Source organism: Tamandua tetradactyla, chromosome 19 (genome assembly GCF_023851605.1).
Source record: "Tamandua tetradactyla isolate mTamTet1 chromosome 19, mTamTet1.pri, whole genome shotgun sequence".
In the NCBI taxonomy this organism is placed as follows: Eukaryota; Metazoa; Chordata; class Mammalia; order Pilosa; family Myrmecophagidae; genus Tamandua; species Tamandua tetradactyla.
Window position 1 is genome coordinate 73,092,116 of NC_135345.1, and position 19,167 is coordinate 73,111,282.

Below are 19,167 nucleotides of genomic sequence, written 5' to 3' on the forward strand. Positions count from 1 at the left end.
ACAGCACTGCAATGAAATTGCATACATGAGCCCCAGTAATTAAGCTTTCTGTTTTCAACTGTATTGATCTGATCATGGTTAAATGTAAGAATGTTTAAATATTAACTATAATTAAAGTCCAAATAAATTTTACTTTAGCATAATGACAGCAGTATTTAAAACCAGTTTTTAAAAAAACTAACATACAATTTTTGTCATTATTTGTGTAAATACTCAAAGCTCTTTGGTTGCATACTTTTCATTTGAATTTTTTTCATTCACATTTTATAACAGTAAGATCATCCATAAGCATTATAATGATATAAATTTATTTTTATTCTAACTTTTTATGACCTTTCCCCGAGGATTCAAGTAATCTTCCCTTGCTTTCTTTACAATCCTGACAGTTACCAACTCTCATCTTCTGTAGAAAACAATGTTATATCACTTCTGATGTGGCAATAATTTCTGCATATCAAGGCATGAGAAACAGATACCTTGAAATGTAATATTGTTGTCAGGGATCTAATAAAGAAGGAAGAATAAGAAAAATGTTTGTTATTTATGACTGCCTATTTTTGTTTCTGCTTTTGGCATATATTTATTGTGGAAAGAGCACTAGACAAGATTCAAAGGCTTTAGTCTGTCAAATTAGATGAACCACTTTAACCCCTCTGGGACTTACTTTATTCATTTGTATCTTTTATTAATTAAGTTCAGGTATAAAATGATGTTTAGTTATCAGCTTCTGAAGGGGTGTTTAACATCCTCCCACTTAAATATTTAGAAAATCAAAACCATAGAACCTCACAGCATTGAAAAATGAAGTGATTGATTAGGTTGGTGATCTTCAGATTCCCTTCCAAGCCAAATTTTCTGTTATCTGAAAGTATAATGATCTAATGGGATTGTTCAGGGATTCCTATAGTCTCTAGTCCCGTTTGAGACACTGTGACCCATTTTCTTAAAAGTTTCAGCGCTGGCATTGGATTGACATATGTCTATTTGAATTAGATTTTCTTAAAAATCTTTTTCTACAAAGATATGTGTGTGATTCAAGGCATTTCTGTGAAATTGTAAGCCTGAAGACATCATTAGGCATATTAGCTAATAAGAGCAGGGAGTATTTAAATGAGTTTCAATAGCAAATAGCTATTTTATATTCCCTTTATCTTAAAGTGCATTTAATTATTAGCCATGGGTAAGAAATGTTTTTGAAGTTTCTTTGCATAATCCTCTGAATCAAAGTCAGAATTAACATTTGTGAACTGCAGTTCTGTACTACAATTAGAATATGTTTAGATATAATGTGATATGAGAGTAAACTATTAAATACAGTATTAAAATATCACTGGACTTTTGTTTCCAACCATGGAGGAATTTCTGGTGAAGGACAATTTTTGATCTGCAGCACAGGACATCTGGAACGTACTGCCACTGGAGGCTAACTACACTGCTCACAGCAGGTTCTAACTTGAAAAGAGATACAAGTAGCATACTTCCATGACTGCTACAGGCTGTCCCTTGTACTGTAAAAACACATCTGCCTTTCCATATATACTCATGGAGAAGTTCCACTGCCATTCACATGGATCTTTCTTCCTGTGCTGGTTTGAAGTTGTTATGTACCCCAGAAAAACCATGTTCTTCTAATCCAATATTGTGGGGGCAGACCTATTGTGGGTGGGACCTTTCCATTAGGCTGTCCTCATGGAGATGTGACCCTGCCCTATTCAAGCTGGGTCTTAATCCTTTTCCTGGAGCCCTTTATGAGAGAGAATACAGGATTGACACAGATAGCAGAGAGATTAAATCAAGTGAAGGACGCTTGAGGAGGGCAAAAGTCCTAGGAGGGGTCAGACGGACCCACAGAAGCTGAGAGAACCATTTAGGGATCAGCCCAAGAGAGAAGCCAGTGGACATTGCCATGTGCCTCCTCATGTGTTGAAGAAACCATAAGTGCAATTGACCTTTCCTGAGGGGAGGTGTCTGCTGTGGAAGCCATAAATTGGACATTTTCAATGCCTTAGAAGTATATATTTGTAGCTAATAAACCTCCTTTTCCTAAATCAATCCATTTCTGGTTGATTGCCTTCTGGCAGCGTTAGCAAACAGAAATAATTCCTGAGGGGAAACACAGAAGAGAGGGCTTAGTGGGAATAACTCCAGACCTTGCCATTGAAGTTGGTTTCGGGACTGAATCCAGTCCTCATTGTCTCCCTCCACCACTAGCCACTCTAAACTCTCTCTTATCTCAGCAGGTCCCAGTAGCTTACCCCATATCTTCATTCCTGAAGAATGTGATCCCTTGAAAACCATACACTTTTCAGACATGCGTCCATTTGCAGTTATAATTGAGCTAGGAAAATACCAAGAGATACTAAAGTGGATCACTTGAATTTTATATATTCTGCTCAATAATGTAAAAGTTGCTCTATCTTCCCTTAATGATCAGGGTAAATTATCCCTGCAAAGATTCTCCCATGCTGGTTTCTGGATAAGAGGTATTCTGAAATGTCCAGGTGGTAGCCAGAAGTTAAAGTTCAAAAGATCCATACTTTTTCCCTTGGCAAGAATTGTGCTCTCTTTGGGGACCAGTATCTCTAATCCTACAGAATCCATAGTTTTTCAGAAAGAAACACAGATTCTCCTAGTAAGTCACTGGGACTGATGGTAATCGGAGCTACTTATCCCTCCACTTATTACTTCCTGGGCCCGTATAAGCTCTCTGTTCAGAAGACAGAGCCACACACGTCTCTGATTCAGTGTATATACTGCATTTGGAGGATAGTATATCATCCTTACTACTGCCTCTGGGCCGGAGCTTCAGCTGAATCTACAGTAGCCCAAGCCTACTTCAGTCCTCTATTGGGCTGCTGCTTATGTATGGTGTGGTATGTGATAAAACCAGTGGATCTCATGAACAAGGGGTAACTTTTTCACACCCTTCATTGTGAAATGTGTCCCCTAGTTGAATGTTGTCTTGTGTGAGATCTCATTTCTATGGATCAGGCACTTTAAATCACCTGATAATGGCATTGAATGAGGTTCTGCAGGCAGAAAAGGCAAGCCCACTTCTGGAACTGGTGTCTATTTCCATGAAGAACAACTACTTGTCTTTCCTGGATGGATGAGGCTGAATAGTAAATATGTTTCTGAGGACCGTTTGTGGAATAGCACCACATCAGTGATTTATCATTGGTGTCTGTTGCTGACAAATTGGAAGTTCTGAGGTGTCGGTAGCTAAATAGGCTTTATTAAACAGGAGTCCATATTTTTGGCCAATATAAATTTTAAAGCCTATGTTTTTACCTCCAAGGCCATTCTACTCATGTGCCTATCATGCCAGTTATGGGTCAGCTAATGGAAAAGGCTGGCTAGCATCAATTGGCCAAGACATTTTGACTTGATTATTCAGTACTTTTTCCTTAGAAGATGTTTCCTGAAGTACAGCAACATGTGTATCAAACCCTTGACACTTGTACATACTACTATGAATCTACCCAAATGCCTTTATCCCAGAATTCTTTGTCTCCAATCATCCAGTTTTTAATTCCAATTTACTGACCACCTGGCCAAGCCTCTGGTTCCTGTTCAGAAGTCTATATGTTTTTCACCTTAGAATATTACTATTCCACACAAAGCAGATGCCAAAGACAACACTTAAAGCTCTTCTCATTTGGAATGTATCCCTTATCATTGTCTCTCAGGATAACCCCTGAGTGTGGCTATAATTCAGCTGCCATACATTCTGGCTTGCACCCATACACTGACCTGAACCATCTGAATACGAAGCTCAGACTTTTTCCTCCTTCTCTGAATGGACACACAGAACTGCTCTGCCGCCCATATCGCCACAAAGGAGTTAAGAGAGGCAAGCTGATGCAATTCTAGGAGGTGAACTGGGATCTGGGCTATTCTCTCATTCAGCTTACTCCTTTGATCCTGCTGAAATTCAGTCTTGGATGCATTATTTACTTCTTTCAATGTACTTCTACTTGGACCACCGACATTTATGACTTGATAGATCTTAATTACTAACTCAAATGAAAGTACTGATCACATGTTTACAGGATGCTTGGGTGATCTTCCTCAGACAGGTTCAGTAGCATACAGTAGCAAGCATAACATACTTGTTTTTCAAAAGGCATATAATTCACTGCTGCAGTTTGGATGATCTTGCTGCAGAACCCCGGAAGCCTGCTTTGTGATTTTCCTACTGGGGCATGGCAGAAACTTGACACGGAATCTCTTTTTATTGAACACAGAACAATGTATATATTTTATTCCACTTAAAATTCCTAAAGCAAATATAAACATATATGCTTATGTAAATGTAGAAAATATTTCTAGGATACTAAAAATATTATTAATACTCTTCACCAACACTTCCAGGTAAGGGAACTAAGAGCACAAGGCATTAGGTGGTTGGTGTAAGGTTATAACCTTTTCTCAATCCCATTCCACAGAGAAAAACAGTTTTTAGATGATTTCTGCATGCATATACAAACTTTTGAACACAAATGTAATTCTTATATCATTTTGATGGCTACATATTCCAATAAACATACAAAATTTTACTTACAAAATTTATTTAAAAAGTGTTCTCTTGTCATATGTTTCTAATTTTGTGTTTTAAAATATAATTTGAGATTCTCTTAATAGGTTATTTTATCACTTTGACATTTATTTTGATAAAAGCTATGTTTAGCCTTAATTTTGTCATCTTATTTTATTATGTTTTTATGCCTTCCTTTAAAAAATATTTTATTTTCATGCTTTCTTTTTTAGGGATTTTCCTTTTCATCTAATTACCACTTCTTCTACTCAGTTTATGGCACTGATATCATTATTTTGACAATATGAATATCTACAATACTAATATTCAGTTCTAAGAAGTAATACTAACAAAAATTTTCATAAGAGAACCAGAGTCTGGTCACTGGATCCCATTCATGGAAGCAGACTACTCACAGCATGAGATATGAAATGTCAGTTTATAGAAGCCCAGATTTCAGTTGAAACCCATGATACATGCTTTTCCTAAAGTCAACCAACCCAATTTTTAATGAATCTGGAATGTTCTCTAACCAGACCCTATTATAGGTCCCTTGTGTTATGCTTTTCATTTTTAATCTCAAACTGATTAAAGCATAACAGGATAATTCTTTTCTACAGAGCTACTGTCATTTATTGTATTTTTGCATTATCCTTATACTTTGGGGGAAATCCTAAGAAAAAAATATTTAAAAAACCCATAGAGTGCTCACTTTGGCAGCACATATACTAAAAAACAAGCAAACAAAGAAACAAAAAACCATAGATAATTTAAATGGGTAAAATTTCAAATACATTTCATAATAATTTTAAAGCAAATGAAAGTGCAATATCTATAAGCAAGCTTCAGATAGATATTGCTATTTACTATGGTTTGCCAAACCCCAACCAAAACCACTCCTGCTAACCCTAAAAACACTTAGTGCTCTGCCTGAGATTCTACAAAAGTTCCAAGCACTATGCTTACTTTCCAGATACCTACAACCTCCAGATGGATTTCTAAGCCAGATAAGTCCTGAAACCCAGAGAGGCCAGCTTGGAATGGAAACGTTCCATTCCCCATCACATTCTATTGACAGCTCTTTCCAATATGAAATGTTAGAACGGTCATACTACAAATTCTCTTAAAGATTAGGAGAAAGATTAAAGAAAACAGAGGAGTGATAATAGAGAAGATAGGCTTTAACAAATGCGTATGACTGCTGGAACATAATGTTGATATTTCTTTTAGTCTCCAGTGTCTTGGAGCAGCTAGAAGGAAAAACCTAAAATTGTAGAACTATAACCCATACCAAATTCTGAAATCTGTCTTTTAACTACTTGTTACAATGTACTTCGAAATTTATTGCTTTTTTGTTTATATATTTCACAATAAAAAAACTGAGAAGAATATGATATATATAATACATTACCTACCCTGCATATTTTACAGTGATATATATTTATGCATACTGCAGTTGGCAAAAAGAATACTTTTTTTTGCTTTCCCATAGTAGACTGCAGGTCTCAAAAGCAGAAGTCCTGAATCTCTCAAGGTAACATTAAAAAAAAAGCTGTTCTTTCAAGCCTCAAAATAGTCTTTCAGCAGTCAAAGATATAAAAGAGTCAAATTGTTTGTTATTTCTATATATTTTTTTGGGGGGAGTGAGGGTAGGGAATGTCATAAAGCTTGGTTTCTGCTTCTAAGAGCTTTCCCAAGGACTCTTATTCATTTTCATGACATGTCATCATGGCCAAACATTGTTCTTCTGTCTTTCATGACAGTCTGAACTCAAGGTACTGTGTGTATATGCATTGTTCTGAAATACAGTGCATGCATCTGGACCCATGGGGGGTTATTTTGTGTTATTATTCTAATGTGAAAGGAACTGGCACTCTGGCTTCAAGAATGAATTTTTAAAAATCATAAATCCAACTTGTCCTTGCTTTGTGTATGGGCTAATTACTAAGTAGCCATTCAGCAATAATGGTCTCAAACATTTAGAAACTCTGTGAAACTGCAATTAACTAAGGATCTGCTGATTCTAAGAACTATGCAGCGAGTAAGGGAATGAGGTAAGGATTATAAATAGATGCCGAGTTCAGAGCCAAAACATCAATAATCTTCTCAGCTTTGTGATATCCAAAAATAAAGCGGAGGGAGGGGACAATAAGAATTATATGAATAATGTTAAATAAAAAGTGCATATAGAATTGGAATTTCTTTCATTAAATTTGTCACTCCAATATGATAAAATGTTTGTAAGGAAAATAACAACTTAAAGCAGAAGACTAGCTATATTTTTGCTGTTCAGAACTTCTTGAGACCAAAGTAATGAATACCAATAAACTTCCCTGGTTTACACTTAAATACCTGTCTTACAACGTGCTATTTTAAACTTAAACATGTCTGTCATGCCTTAAAAAATGAAAGCAGAAAGTAAAATCACATAGAAAGCCAGAAACTTTATTACAACTAGACAGATGTTTGCTTGTAGTTTTTGGTATCCCAAACCTTTTTTCCACACATTACACAGAAGCCCTTTTTATAGGTACAATCCTGACAATAATGAGAACCTGACTGGTGCACAGAACTTTTACAAATTCTCAAGTGGAGAGTTTATTCTTTCCATATGGATCAAATCTTGCCTTTTTTTATGTCAAAGCTTTGTTTTAATTCACCTTTCTTCCAACACTTTCTGTGGTATTCCTTGTACCATCTTTCCAAGTATCTGGAGTGATGACAGTACCGAGTTTCTCTTCACATTTCTTGCACACTGTCCTTTCGCCACTTGTTCTCTTGACAGAAGGTGACAGGGCATCTCTTAAGACCACTGATACATTTAAAATGAAGAACCTGCTTCTATATAGTCCAAGTGGCAAGAGTGCCTACAGCACAATTTGGCTTAACATAAGGCCCTTTTCTACACCAGTTTCCACTCTGATGGCAGCCTTTAGCCACACTGTATTTGGGTCAGAGCAATAATCCTAGGTGTGTAATGCATTGCCACCGTAATCTAAACAGGTTTACTGCTATTGTGCCACATTCTTTAAGGAAGCATACATGATGCAGTAAGTTGCCTAAAACTTTTGAGGTAATGTCCCATCATGGCCCTGACCACTGTGCTCTTCATTGTTTAAAACTTCCCCTCTCTGAAGCACCTGTGCCTTACCAAGGGTTCTAGTGTGCTTGCCGCATCTTGCTCTTCCTGACTGATTAGCATGATGTTACTGACATAAGAGGTCTAGGTGATGTTCTACTGTATGTATAGATAATCCATTTCTCTTTGGAATATATTATGCAGAGAGAGAAAGAATTAACCTGACCCTGGGGTAAAACTGGAAATGGATATTGTTGTTTACTTTACCTGAGTATCTGGTGTTTCTGATTTTTTTTTTTTGAATTGGAATAGAAGAAAATGTACTTTCCGAATCAATGGCTGTATACCATGTACTTGAAATTTATTATTCTGCTTCTGCAATTTTGCTGTGTACAGCACAGAAGCTATGATTTATAGATACTATTTGGTTAAACTTGTGATAGTCTATAGTGATTTTCCAGCATCCTGATTGTTTTCTGCAGGGACCAAACTATTGATTTAAATAGAGATATAGCAAGGATCATGCCTATATATTTTAGGTATTTAAACTGTGTCATCTCCCTTTACATTTAACATTGTTTTTTTTATTTCTATATTGAGTGGGGAAGGGGAATTTTAAGTGGCTTTCACTTGGACCTCCCCATGATGATAACTTTTATCCCACGGGTCATGAATGTTACTTCATCTGACAAATATGCATGTTCATGGTCCAAGGACCCAGTGGACCAATTGTAAGCTTGATTTTAGTCAAGACTACATTTATTACATGCCTACTCTGTGTCCCCATTCTAACAGTGCATGCATGTTAATGCTTGGTGCCTCTGAATATTAATATCAGCTCACATTAGACCCTTTGTCTATTGGTCGAAATTTTACCCAAGAATATAGTCATCTAGGTAAATAGTTATAAGTACATGTGGGGAAAGCCTGGGGCAATCTTGAGAACCAAAACTTGCTGTAATGTTGCTGGGTCAATCCTCCTGGGAATGTGGAAACCTCTTTAGTCAATAGATTCTGAGTTGAAAAATTGGCTTAATTCTGGGACTTGAGCAAGGAATTGCATCTACTTTGTTATTTTTTTTTTTTTATAAGTAACAGAGGATCCACCTACTGCTCATTTTCTTTTGCATGAATATATTAAGCAGAACTTTCATTGACTGCTTATCTGTTTTTCTCCTGGGGTCCCTGGTTTCTATTAGGCATCACCACAATTTCCTGAAAGGCAAGCAACCTTGTTTGTGTTTTAGTAATTTTGACACACTATGTCTGGTGGTTAATATGCTGCCATTTGGCCTTTATTTCTTCAGGTTCCCATCAACCTTGTTGCAATGAATTAGCCTTGGTCTGCTTGTACCTCTCTTACCAGCATATTCCTACAGGCTTTGGTGAATGGTGTGCACTCTGAGTTTCCTGTGGAAAGTATACATCTCATCTGGTGGTGTTCTTGCTTCACATACAACATTTTTCTAAATGGGACCACTTTTATAAGTCATTTGATTTATTCCTCCACTGTTGGGTGCAGCAACTAAGTCCCTGCAGCCTCCTTTAGCATGTGCCATCATTTTTATACATTTGTAAAAGCCAGTCTACAGAAGGTTCGCTCCATCCCTTGGGATTCTTGACAGGATGTTACATCCTGACTCCCAAGAGATTTCCCACAAGTCAATGAACTCTTGCTTATCCAGCATCATATTCTGACTTTCTTAATCAGGAATCCTGCATAGCCATTTCTATGTACTCCCCTGACTTTTGGTTGTCCTGCTGTCCAAATCTAGCAGTTACTCCAAAGTATAATATCTTTTCAGCCTTACCATGCCCAGTATATGCCCAAATGCATTATGCTAGGTTTTAACCTTATGTATCAGATGCATGCAGGAGAAGAAGCTAAGGTAACTCCTGACTGTGGAACCTGACGTGGCTCTCACACCTGTTTTTTTAACTGTTTGGTTTTTAACTGCTTGTGACTTATCCTCAGTTACTTCTTATCAGTGAACTTTAGTAACAATGAGCTAATTCTTCTGTAGCTGTTATGCATTGTTGCTCCCCTACCCTACAAATGAATGAATCACTACAAGAGTGAGAACATATTCCCAGCTAACAGGACATTTTCCCAGACCCCCACCCTATGTCAGATAATTCATGCCCTTTTACCATTCATCTTGGGGCCCTCCTTTCCAGCTCGGTAATGAGTGGTACAGTACCAAAGCTTCAATTTACCAAGATTAATTTGTAAATTAAACAGATTTATTGGGATAGAGGAGATGCCTATGAAAGATAAAAGGCAGAGAGGGCAGGATTATGCAGGGAAAATCTTCATTTCTTACACCTGGAAAAAAGATGAGCAAAGAAGACATATTGGCAGAGTTTAAGATCATCATATAATTATGAAAGAGCCTTGGGCAGTCAAATGGGAAGCGCCAGAGTGAAGATGGCCTGTTAGAGGAGTCTCATGGTGGGTAAAAATGGTCAGGCCCTATACCTTTCATTATAATTGATCCATTATTGCTTGAGAAAACGCTTTGGAGACCATGACATTACAAAGAACAGCATGGCAGATATTGATCTGCTAGTAGAACATCTACTAGCTTTCTCTTCTCATTTGATAAGGCTTCCCTGGAGTCGTTTTCCTTCTGCATCTCCAAAGGTGGCTGGCTGTGTGGACTCTTTGGCTCTGTGGGCTCCATTGGCTCTAAAGCCTTTTCCAAAATGCTTCCCTCTTAAAGGGTGCCAGTAAGTAAACCCGCCTTGAATGGATGGAGACACATCTCCATGGGAACCATCTAATCAAAAGTTATCACCCACGTTTGGGAAACAATAAAAAGATCCCACCCAGCAACATTGAATTAAGATTAAAGGATATGACCTTTCTGGGGTGCATAACAGCTTCAAACCAGCACAATGCTTGATACCCAGTATAGTTGTAGAGCAAGTTGCTATATGGTCCATCTTGATGACAGTTTCAGGCACAACAGAAACTTTCAGTAAATGACTGCTTTTTTCATCTACACAGAACAAAGTGTCCTAAAGAGCAGGGGGAAGAAATCTCATTGTGGCCACCAGTCTCTCTAGGAGGCCACCTGCTCTGGCCAGGGTCAATGGGAGGCAGCGTCTCATGCCCATTTGCATATGGGAGAGTAGAGCTCTTGTGTTATTTGCATGTTGGATATTTAAGCACCCCAGGGGAAAGGTGTCCTGTCACTGAGAGTTCTCACCCTGATAAGCCGTGAGGGCTGCTTGTTCCCAGTTTCCGGGTTTAGACATTACATCTCCCGTAGGCTGCTGAATGGAAATGTACAGAAACATCTGCACCAAGTAGAAAAGGAGGCAGGCATAGGAATGACTGAAATTACCACTAGATCTTTCCCTGACTTCCTCAGAAACAGTAAACCTTTAAATATTTATCGATTGAAATAAGCAACATATAACTGGTTGGGCCCATGGATTAAAGATTTCCCTTTACTGTTGAATGAATTCTTAACAAATACAGCCAGATTTAAGGAGTGAAATAAATTTCTAAAGGACATAGACCTAAATATTTGCCGGATATTTGTTACTATATTTTTCATAATGCTCACTAAATAAATGAAAAACGTATGTTGCAAATTCTAAATATCTGTCAAATTTATTTCTATTATTTAATCTAAAACTTGAATTGATCCAAGTTGAATTTGAATTCCCAATTTTTTTTCCATTAGTATTTCCTTTCTAAAGTGAACTTTTATTTTTTTGGCTTACTTTCCATATCTTTCCTATAATTATCCTGCTTTAGTTTGCTAGCTGCTGGAAAGTAATATACCAGAAATGGAATGACTTTTAAAAAGAGGAATTTAATGAGTTGCTAGTTTACAATTAGAAGATGTCCCAATTAAAACAAGTCTATAGAAATGTCCAATCAAAGTATCCATCCAGGGAAAGCTACCTTGGTTCAAGAAGGCCGATGAAGTTCAGGGTTTCTCTCTCAAGTGAGAAGGCACATGGTGAATATAGTCATGGTTTCTCCCTCGGCTGGAAGGGCACATGGTGGGCACAGCATCATCTACTAACTTCCTCTCCTGGCTTCCTGTTTCATGAATCTCCCTGAGAGACATTTTCCTTCATCTCCAAAGCGCTGGCTGATGGACTCTGCTTCGTGGTGCTGCAGCATTGTCTGCTTTTCCTAAATTTCCTTCATTCTCCAAAATGTTTCCTCTTTTATAGGACTCCAGAAACTTACCAAGACCCACCCAAATGGGTGGAGACATGTCATCACCTAATCAAGTTTAACAACCACTCTTGATTAAATCACATCTCCAGGGAGATGATCTGATTACAGATTCAAATATACAGTATTGAATAGGGATTATTCTGCCTTTACAAAATGGGATTTTGATTGAAACATGGCTTTTCTGGGGACATACATCCTTTCAATAATAATCTTTGTTTCAGTTCAAATCTAGCCCCTGTTGTGAAGCCCTAACTACTACAGCTCTCACTAAGTTTTCCCTTTGCTTGTATTCTTAGAACATTTATGTTATGAACTAAGTGATTTAGTACTGGATAGTATTCTATTTTGCAGGATATTACGTCATTCCTTAAGCCTTTTCTTCACTCCAAAGAGTAAGCCCTTTGAAAACAGGATTCATGTTGTGATAGTTTGGAACTGTGTGTACCCCAGAAAAGATCATATTCTTTTAATCCCTTTCTGTGGATGTAGACCTATAGTAGGTGGGGCCTTTTGATTAGGTTATTTCAGTTAAGTGCCCGAGGGGAATTTTTAATACTTTTACTGGAGTTCTTTGTAGGAGGATAAAAAGCAAAGAGAAGACATATAAAAAAGCCCCCAGAGAAGATAAGAGATTCGTGAACTAAAAGAGAGGAAGCACAGAAAATGGAGAAGGAGCCACTGAATCCAGAAGCCAGAAGCCAGAAGCAACAAAACCCAGGAGAGAAGGGAGAGATCAGCAGATGTCACCATGTATCTGGCCATATGACAGGGGAGCTGGGAGTGGGTCTTAGGGGAGAAAGCATTGTCTTGTTGATACCTTAATTTGGATGTTTTCATGGCCTAAGAATTGTAAATTTGTAAGTTAATAAATCCCCATTGTTAAAGCCAATCCATTTCTGGTTTATGGTATCTCATCATCTTTAACAAACTAAAACACATTGCTTTTCCTCTTTTTAAATATTTTCCATGCCTGGAAAGGTGTCTAGCAGAATAACTAATAACTACTCAACAAACCCTTGTCAAATAAGTGAAAATTAAAACTGTAATTTGGAAACCGTAAGTTATTTTCTAGATATCTATCTTTTTAGGAGTCATTTTCTTCCTAGATGATCTGGGAAATTAGAAAAGCTATTTTTCCAGTTGCAGTGTAAGACCACCTTTTACTATGAAATATAATAATGTTTAAATTTGTATAGATAACAGAATAGGTGTTATGTGGTACCACCCTTTCAAAATAACAATTTCAGCAGAGTATTATTGAGTTTAATTGTATGAAATTCTCTGGTCTCCTCAGACAGATGCTTGAGATCATCATCATCATCCTAAGCTTGAAAAAATATCTGTTTTATTATTTAGTGATTCTCTAAGGCCTAGAGCATGCTGAACATTTTAAAACATTTTAGCCTTCTAACCTGTACACGAATAAATATATGTTGAAATCCCTAAGGTGACATTTTATTCTGAAATTACATGAGCCTCTTTCTGTTTTCTCCTCATTGCCAATAGCACTTAAATGGCTAGTGGTACATAATCTATAATGTGGAGAGAAATTACTGATTAAAGAGATTCAAAATGATCATTTACTTGTTCAAAATGCTCATTAATTATAAAATTTCAGCACTCTGCTGTCTGTTGAAAGTAAATACACAGATCGTTTTTTTCTGGGAGCTTATAATTTATAAAGGATAAGAAACATCATAAATAAGCTCATAACTGGGTATTTAAATCATACGTGAGTGTTGCATAACATTCATAGTCTATGGATGCAGGGAGATTATTTCTATTCTTAGTTATCACTGAAGATTTAATGGAAGAAGTGGCTGGTCCTTGGGAATTGGATAGAATTCCATACACATACAGAAAAAGAAAACTACTTTAAGAGATTGAGAGCTGCAACAACAAAGGCATGACATGGTACAGGAATTACTATAATGAGATTTATCTAGCAACAGATTGAAGAATGTGTTAATAAAGGTAGTTGCAATACATTTGTTCAGGTTTAAAACTGTTGTGTACCCCCAAAAAGCCATGTTCTTTAATCCCCATTCAATATTGTTGGGGGGGATATTTTTGATTAAGTTGTTTCCATGGAGATGTGAACCACCCAATTGTGGATGGACCTTTGGATTAAGTGGTTTCCATGGAGATATGTCTCCATGCATTCAAGTTAGGGTTGCTTACTGGAGCCGTTTAAGAAGGAACCATTTTGGAAAAAGCTTCAGTGCTAACAGAGCCAACAGGAGACCCAGATATTTGGAGATGCAGAAGGAAACCACCCTGAGGAACTCTGGAAAACCAAAGACTCCAGCAGACACCAGCCACATGCCTTCCTAGCTGACAGAGTTGTTCTGAAGCCATTGGCCTTTCTTTGGAGTTAAGGTATCTTTATCTGGATACCTTACTTTGGACATTTCCATGGCTTTAGACCTGCAAACTTGCAATTTAATATATTCATGTTTTAAAGGCCGTTCCATTTCTGGTATATTGCGTTCCGGAAGATTTAACAAACAAAAACAACTGTTAATGCTTTTGTTAATAAATAAGGAAGGGACAGCTGAAGGAATAGAAATGATGCACTGGGTTAGAGTCAGAAATTGGAATTAGAATTGACAATTGAATAAATAAAGTTGTTGACAGAGAAAGTGAAGTTAAATAACCAATTCAAGCTTGAGAATGTGGGAGTGTGGTTGTGCCAATAGCCAAAACATATAAATCAGGGAAAGAACTGTACTGGAAAAGAGATTGAGCCCAAATATATCAAATTCCTACAGAAAACACTTCAGAGACAGGCAATAAGGAAAAGTGAAAACTCTATGAGGTTTGTGGTGAAGAGGAAGAAATGTGATGGAGTTCAAATCAGTTGAACTCAGACTTGTTGGTAATATTTTGCCTAGGTCATCTGAGAGTGGGTGGAGACAAAAAGGTTTAATTCAGTGCCTCAGTTTGTCAGGGATGTTATAATATACACAAACTGGTGGTTTAAACAACAGGAATTTAACTTACAGTTCTGAAGGCTACAAGTCCAAAATTAAGGTATTGGCAGGATCATGTTTTCTCTGATGTCTGCAGCATTCTGGAGGTTACTTACCAGGAATCCATAACACAATCTCTGCCTGTGTCACATGGCCGTCTGTCTTCCCTCTTCTACTTGCCTGCTTGTAAGTGCTTCAGCCATATCAAATTAAGGTCCATCCTAATTTGATGTGGCTTCACCTTAACTAATAACATTTTCAAAGATCTTATTTACGTATGGGTTCACATTCATAGGACAAGGGGTTAGGACTTGAACACATTGTTGTGAGGGCATGATCCAATCTATAACACCCAGGATCAGTATTACTGTTTTTGCCTTTTACCTCAGTCTCTAATATGGCTTATCTTTACTTAAATATTGATATTTTTCAACATGAATTTTTTGCATTAACTTTTACTTTATTAAATATTGCATAAAACATTTTTATTGATTAATAAATGCCTTGGCAGTCCTTTAACCTTGTATCTGAGGCATTCACCTTACATTGGTTGTACCCCTAATAGAGAACATGATTTCAGTACTGGGTAAAGCTATCTGCACAGGGATTCATGCAAACGAGATAAACAATTTGTGATGTATGCAGATTCAAAATGAATTAAAAGTATAACTGAGAGTTTTTAAAAAGTTAATATTTGATAATCTGTATGGTGTCCAGAGGAAGACAGTATAGTGATATTGCACTCTGCATGGATCAGATTGTATATCAAGTATTATGTCCAGTTACGCTTGCAATTTAAAAGATATAATGACACACTGAACAATACCTGCAAGGTGCAAGTTTATATTATTTGTTTCTAAATAAAAGACATATTGTTTAGGATGCAAGAGACAGATTTATCCTCTGTTACTATTGATGACGGGGTCCTATCATTGGACAGATGAGTGAATGTTTGCTAGAAGCAAATTTCTACTTAAGAAATTCTCTCATTATAAGAATTATCCAAAATTTCAATAGCCTGACTTGAAAAACTAGCAAGTTTCTCATTCATCTGTTCTTAAGGACAGGCTATAAGATTACATAATGTTGAATTATTAACAAGCCATTTAAAAGATTATGTGAACAATATGCTACTAATAGATATAGATAAATACATCAGTAATACTTAAATTAGATTTTTGTTTTATTTTAGCATACATAAACAATCTTTGGATGTGGTATCAAAGTGATTTTCTAGGATATTCACTCCTGAAATGAATATGAATACACATTTCTATGTGTATATAAATGGCATATTTGTCTGCAAATTAGTGTTTAAATGAGAAAATGATGGTTCCTAATCTCTTAATAACTAAAAAGACTATAATAAGTTTTATTTATTTTCATACTGGTTTAAAAAAAGAGATTTTATTAATTTTACTCATTTATAGATTTTCAAAAGGCTTTTAAAATGATCAACCACATTTTACATATTCATATGGGTATCAATCTTGTTTTAAAATATTTAAAGGCAAAGGCCTTTACCTTTATAATAACTGCTGTGTATCATCACTGTGAACACAGATTATTGGTTTATCACAATCACAAATTTTGGTATATTTGGTTTGTAAAATGCAGATATTCACTTCTGTATGGTAGATGAATGGTGATGTAAAATCAAATCCCGAGCTGCTGCCTGTTCATTTTCTATTATTTCTGGTTTAAATAATATGTTATGGCTTAGTGGTTCCACTCTGATTATTCATATTCTTTCCCACAACACCATCCTTTCCTCTTCTATACCTGGCTCTATGACAACTATATTACATTTACAGTTCATGATTTTAAGTATGTACTGGGGAGAGGAACATGGGAATAAGTGAGAAAAATCTCTGTTCATCCTTGCCAGATGTCCAGAGTTCCCGCCTAATGAACTTCTATTCAACGTGAAGAATTCTCTCATCAAGCAACGAATTTTGTATTATAAATTTAAATTTATAAATATTTAGAGGAAAAAACCATCTGCATACTGTAAGAATAGCTTTGAGATATTCCTGCTTTGTTGATCTTGAGACATTTCAGTGGTGACATCCCAAGTTACCAGATCTTATTTGAGAAGCATTTCTTTCTCATTTTCTTTCCATTTTCCCCACTCAGATCCAAAATACTGCAAGACTGGTGACAAAGCCTCCACTGTCTGCGGGGAACAGACATTTTGTGTCCTCTGACATAATGGCACTTCTGCCTCTTCTGGCTGCAATTAGCTTACTTAGATTACTTAGATGTGCAAAACCTACTTCCTTGAAAAGTTATCCTCCGCATCCCCACATTTTTCCCACCTTGAATCTTTCCAAACCTCAACAGCATCTTGAACTATGGCTATGCTGAGATTTCTGAAGCCTGGACCCTAAAAAGCCTATGGAGGGTTAATAACTCTGCCGTGTTCTTCTTTCCAACATTATTTCTTGCACGTTTTATATTCCAGGTCTTGAGTCACATTTCTTTACGGTATATGTTTTCTGCATTCTTTTTTTCCTTAAATATTGTTTTTTTTATTTGTTTCCTCCTGTTGTTCCTCCATTTATTGCACGAGGGCTCAGTTGACCTTTAATAATTTGACATGCTTCTTAAGTTGATTTCTTTCTTTCTTTCTCACCTATTGGCAACTTGGAATTGAGGACTTTCATTCCTTTTGCATTTTCCTTATTTCTTTGGCCAGACACTTGTTTCTTTAATGAATTCTTCTAAAGATTTTCTTTTAAATTCTCCCATAGTGACATAAAATCAATATTCTGAACTCGCCATATGTATCCTCAGTTTAAAGAAATTTTGCTCACTTTTACCTGACCAAGAATATATTTTCTTCTAGCATGCTAACACCTAGGACATGTCTTGACTTGATCTCTCATTATCTTTTCTGAATACAGTTTAATAAGGTTGATTTAATTTTGTTATTGGAGAACTGTAGGTTTACAGGAAAATCATGCAGAAAATACAGAGTTCCATTATACTCCCTCTATTAATAATACTTACATTAGTGTGGTACCTTTTACAATTAATGAAAAAACATTATTATAATTGTACTATTAAATATACTCCATAGTGTACATTAAGGTTCAAATATGCTTTTTAATGTACTTTCCCTTAGAATTTGTTTGAAAATTTTATTGTGGTTTAGCACACAGAAAAGAGCAAAACTCAAGTGTACAGTTCAATAGATTGCTTACAAATGAACTCAGCTGTATAGCCAGCACACCAGATAAAGAAGGATGAAGCCCATTTTTGCTCTCTACTAGTCACTACTCTGCTTTCCCATAACTGTTAGAGCAAAAATATCCTGAGATATCCCTTGGTTTGGAGCTATATAACCCAACATGTACTCCTTTGTTTTTGTTTGCTTGTTTGTTTTGTCTTAAATTATATTTGTGAGGGTCATCTACATTGTTGCAAATAGTTATAATTTGGTCAATTTCATTGCCATTAAATTTCATTTTCCCAATTCTCTTGTTTGGATAGTAAAACATAAACATGTTTTACAAACCACCAAAGAGATGGCATGTCTGGCAAAAGCTTTTTAAGCAATCTTCCTAGCCTTTGGATTTACAAAAATAAGGAGATGACTGATTTTTTTTTGTAAGAGGGGACTTCATTCTTTACTATTTGTCTATTGCTAAAATCAACCACCCTTCTATGAGTGAAGCCAGTGCTTTTGTAATTAATAAATCAGTTTCCAATCTAAGATCAGTTTCCAATCTAGACAGAGACCCTTATGAGACTATGATAGATAAAGGAATTCATGAGATTACACACGGCACTGCCCACTCCTTTAGACCAGAATAAATTTTTAAATTATATACTAATTGTTGGAATGTGGGGCAGGCTGTCAGCACCTTCTACCAAGGCTTTGCCGTAATCCACAGATCAAGGCCCACATTTACTAAATTTGCAGAAGACGTGATATTTTATAAAGACAAGCCTGTTTAGTTCTGCCTCTGGGGAAAACACCTGTCTGCAGGCAAAGCTACCTAAAGCTGGCTGTAGAATTTAACAGATAAAAGCCAGTGCTGTGAAAAACAGCCATAGGGAGCCATATAAGCAGCTGCAAACAGCCAAGGTAAAAATGTCCCACTTATTAAAACACCACCATAGCTTAGAGGCATCCATCGGGGAGCTGCCAGGAGCCCCAACCTGTTAGTTTTCTCCCCCAAATCAAAGCTTGGCCTTCTCAATTTTACCAACCAAAGTGTCAGATATTGGGATTTGAGGGAGCCCCCAAAATAACAAATCTTTTCCCCCCCAAAATTCTGAATTGACTGAGAAATAAAACATGGTAAGCAGACTGAAAACAAATACCTCTTCCATTACTGAGTGGGTATAGTGGCAGATGTGGCTAATG

General features: G+C 36.6%; 1 pseudogene; it reads right to left on the reverse strand.

Moving 5' to 3' along the window:
- Positions 1–6,991: 6,991 nt before the first annotated feature.
- Positions 6,992–7,739, reverse strand: LOC143663429 (cysteine-rich PDZ-binding protein pseudogene; annotated as a pseudogene).
- Between the last annotated feature and the right edge of the window lie 11,428 nt (positions 7,740–19,167).